We start from the raw sequence: 4,997 nt of genomic DNA, 5'->3' as shown, positions 1-4,997 counted from the left end.
ATGTGGAGGATTTTTTGATGAGAACTCTTTGAAGTAGTTTAAGAAGTTATGATTTTTTTTTCTAATTGTAATAGTAATTTTTGTCCTGACTATACATTGTGATCAGTTGAATGCCACATTGGTGAATAAAAGTACCAATTTCTTTCCTTAAGAGCAAAATCTGTCCATTATTCCAAACTTTTGGCTGCCAGTGTATATGTACTGTATGTATATATATATATATATATATATATATATATATATATATATATATATACATACACACAGGTCTGGTCTTTTGTTACCCCCCTTGATGCATTAATGGAGTTTGATTTCTTCATTTAATCTGATGGCGAGTCAACCCAACAAAAGAACCTAAGGAAGCTTCTAGTCTCAACACAAGGAAAGAGACTAAATGGAAAGGATCGTTGTTTGAAACAAACCCAAAAAATGTATTAGTATTCATTTTGACTTGGTTAACTGATTGAGGATTGAACACATCTAATTTTCTTCAGAAAAGAGTCTTAAAAGATTTGACAAAGATTTTCAAATACGGACTGAAGTGATGACAAGACTGTGTTTATTTGATTTTTTTTTTACTGAAATGGTGATAAATATGTTGTAACAGTTCAAGGACGAAAAAGGAGGAGGCAGGAAACTGCTGAACAGTCAACATAAAGTTTAATCAGAAACCGCGCAGCCGCGATGCGTCTTTCTCTCTCTCAAACCGGTGCCTCCGGGTGCCCCCTATCTCGCTCTCCCACTGATCAGCTGATTCAGCGCCGGCCATGCTCCATCATGGCCCAGTCATGCCCTCCTCCTGGTCACATATGTACAAAGTGTTCATTGTTCTATATTTAATTCATTTTCAGTAAAGCCGGCACACATATTTTGTAGAACAGTTGTCTGAGTGGACACACATCTCCACCTCCTTAACCGAATCTAGTTGAACAGGCACATTGGCATTGAGAAATTAATACAAATTGCCAAGCGATTTATAAAGTAACTTGATATACTTGTTAAAAATGCTTTGATTTGCCCCACGCTACACCATACCCCTGGGTATGACGTATTGCCGAGTGTATCTGTTGGCCCTTTGAACATTCCATTAATATATGTCTGGGATTTTTTGGAGTTTTGATTATCTGTTGTGCAAAACCATAAGTCTGATCAGATAAAATGGTCATGGCAACCTGAGTCTACACCAGCTCTAGGAGGAGTTACAATTGATAATTTTGGTCTTGTTTAAGAGATTTTTATAAAACCCAAAACCATGTCTCCAGAATAACAGTATCTATTGTCAAGCCAACATAATGATACTTTTATTCAACAGTAATGCTTTAAATTTATAACAAATTACAGTAAAGAAAACAACCCAGTCTTGTGAGAAGTCATAATAATAGTGTGAGATAGCGAAACCATAATAAATCATATGACTTCTACCTCTACAGAGAAACAAAATGCTTAATTAAAAAATAAATTGTCATTTTAAGATGAACACATTTCAATTTCATAACAAAATTCCATCTAATTGAATTAATAATCTTTAAGTAAAATAACACAATTTAAAATAACTTAATTTGGTTTTGATAAAAATTTCAAAATTCAATTGAATTGCATTTAGTTTTAAAATTAAAATACGTAAATCTTAAAAATTGGCTATTTTTATTTATTTTTTAAGTTTAACACCAAAACCAAACCTGAGCCCAACCCTAAAGTGTAACCCCTTACCCAAACCCTAAACCTAACCATGATTTCAATAGGGAAATAGCTTTGTGTGCCACAAAAGAAATCAGCAGGGTTTGGAATGAGATGGGGGAAGTACAATACAGGTTGCTGACATTCTGTACATCAGTTATTTGTATTGAATAAATAAATATGGAATAAGTAGGCAAATTAGTCCACAGATGTGCCCTTTATTAAAATACAATGTTGGATGGGAGGTTAGCTAAATTGTGTTGCCTGTATAGTATAGATTTTCTTTATGGGAATAAAAGTTTCACCTTTTTGTACGAACCAAGTTTTTTATAAGTTGCCATGTTGGTAAAGACATTTATAATGTTACAAATGACAAGAAATGTAATCACTGTTTATAAACAAACACATCTTTGCCACTTTTTGCTAAGTACATGAGAGTATCCCTTAATAAATTAACAGAATGCCCACCTTTTCAGTCACTTATTCAGAAGAAATTCCAATGAGGAACCCTGAACATTAAAATTTAATTCAGTTCTAACAAGCCTGACACTTTTCAGGACAGTGAATCACCAACAATCTGATTAAAAGTATAAAGACTGCGCACAAAATTCAGTGTGAAAGTGATAAAAATGAAATGGAGGTGATTATAGTTATACACAAACAAAAGGGCAATATAGTCAATTTTCTTGTCAAGATTAGCCATTATCTGTGCTGCAGTGTGTTTCAGCATACAGGATATTTCACCAGGGCTGCTGAATTGCCTGAAGATGTTTTAATATTACATGCTCACCTTTAGGCTTTAATAATTAACAAGTGTAGGGTGGATTTTGATGAGCAGAACGATTTTCAGTCAGTGAGTGGAATTCACTAGTCTAGCAGCCCAAGTGATATTGTGTCGGTCAGGAAAAATCAGACCTTGGTAAAATGGAAAGATCTTCAGGTTGTGTCTCTTTAGTAAAAAAACAGCTTATTGGCTCATTTGTCAACTTCACAGATGCAAAATAATTTTTTTTCCTGTGAAAACAGAATTCTTATAGCACCAAATGGACACAGTGTTTACAGTTTTTTGAGAAAATTATCCTACAAATGGCTTACTTTTATTTGTCTCTGCATATTAAGATGGGACAGGAGTAAGTATACATTTTTAGATGATAGATTTAGTATAGATTTTTTTCTTTGTTTGTTTGTTTGTTTGTTTTGCAGTGTTTAAAATGGTTTGGCAATATACAATACTGCCCAGTATGCAAGTAGTATAGTTGTTTTCCATTAAAAACAGCCTGTGTCACTGAAGCATAGAAAGGTCAGGGCAGTGTTTAATTTTGCCCTTTGTCAGAGATGGCACAGAGAGTGAGAGACTGTGTGTGTATTCTGGTGTTTATTCACTCCATTGGGAATTCCTTACTTTATACCAAAAGCCACTAAACGTGTATAACTTCTCCTCCGTGCAACCGGAGCTCATTCTGTGTCACCTTGCAGGGCAACGTTCCTCGGCAGACTAATCAGAGAAAGAGAAGAAAAAGGAAGACCAAAGATTTGCCCCATTGTTAGAAGGGGCACGAGGGTTTGTAGATCATCCCCCTTCCCCTATCAATCCCCATCGGGTGAAACTCGACACCTGTCCCTATTGGCTAAATCGACGAGTTGACTTTTAGCAGGGCATCTCTGTTACTAGAAAGCTATTACTCTGTTGCTGTCAGTTTTCATAATTTTGTGGCACAATACACTCACCTAAAGGATTATTAGGAACACCATACTAATACGGTGTTTGACCCCCTTTCACATTCAGAACTGCCTTAATTATATGTGGCATTGATTCAACAAGGTGCTGAAAGCATTCTTTAGAAATGTTGGCCCATATTGATAGGATAGCATCTTGCAGTTGATGGAGATTTGTGGGATGCACATCCAGGGCACAAAGCTCCCGTTCCACCACATCCCAAAGATGCTCTATTGGGTTGAGATCTGGTGACTGTGGGGGCCATTTTAGTACAGTGAACTCATTGTCATGTTCCAGAAACCAATTTGAAATGATTCGAGCTTTGTGACATGGTGCATTATCCTGCTGGAAGTAGCCATCAGAGGATGGGTACATGGTGGCCATAAAGGGATGGACATGGTCAGAAACAATGCTCAGGTAGGCCGTGGCATTTAAACGATGTCCAATTGGCACTAAGGGGCCTAAAGTGTGCCAAGAAAACATCCCCCACACCATTACACCACCACCACCAGCCTGCACAGTGGTAACAAGGCATGATGGATCCATGTTCTCATTCTGTTTACGCCAAATTCTGACTCTACCATCTGAATGTCTCAACAGAAATCGAGACTCATCAGACCAGGCAACATTTTTCCAGTCTTCAACTGTTCAATTTTGGTGAGCTCTTGCAAATTGTAGCCTCTTTTTCCTATTTGTAGTGGAGATGAGTGGTACCCGGTGGGGTCTTCTGCTGTTGTAGCCCATCCGCCTCAAGGTTGTGCATGTTGTGGCTTCACAAATGCTTTGCTGCATACCTTGGTTGTAACGAGTGGTTATTTCAGGCAAAGTTGCTCTTCTATCAGCTTGAATCAGTCGGCCAATTCTCCTCTGACCTCTAGCATCAACAAGGCATTTTACGCCCACAGGACTGCCGCGACACTGGATGTTTTTCCTTTTCACACCATTCTTTGTAAACCCTAGAAATGGTTGTGCGTGAAAATCCCAGTAACTGAGCAGATTGTGAAATACTCAGACCGGCCCGTCTGGCACCAACAACCATGCCACGCTCAAAATTGCTTAAATCACCTTTCTTTCCCATTCTGACATTCAGTTTGGAGTTCAGGAGATTGTCTTGACCAGGATCACAGCCCTAAATGCATTGAAGCAACTGCCATGTGATTGGTTGATTAGATAATTGCATTAATGAGAAATTGAACAGGTGTTCCTAATAATCCTTTAGGTGAGTGTATGTCACAATGTAATTTCTCTGTTGCCTTTTACTAATCAGGTTCATGCGTGTATCTGGAATAAAATATTGGTGGTCTAGTATGTTTGTTTTTCCTTTTATTCATGAGTGAAATGTTCTTAATGAACACAGTAACAAATGTCATCATTCCACTAATTAAAGGTGCAATATGTAAAGATATTTTTTTTGCCAATGTGTGAACGGCTTGTAACGCAACTTAAAAAATGAGCCCTTCCCGGACTTGCTAGGTTGCCTATTAAAGCCTATACACTGATTTTCATGCAAAGGGAGTGGGTTGCTTTTGTGGGAAAATCCAAAGGATGTGATGTTTATGCATGCTCTCAAGAGCCTTGCCTCAGACAGTAGTTTCTCTTCCGC

The sequence above is a fragment of the Xyrauchen texanus genome, chromosome 13 (genome assembly GCF_025860055.1).
Source record: "Xyrauchen texanus isolate HMW12.3.18 chromosome 13, RBS_HiC_50CHRs, whole genome shotgun sequence".
Classification (NCBI taxonomy): Eukaryota; Metazoa; Chordata; class Actinopteri; order Cypriniformes; family Catostomidae; genus Xyrauchen; species Xyrauchen texanus.
The sequence above is the reverse complement of the archived record's forward strand: the minus strand, read 5'-3'. Positions refer to the sequence as shown.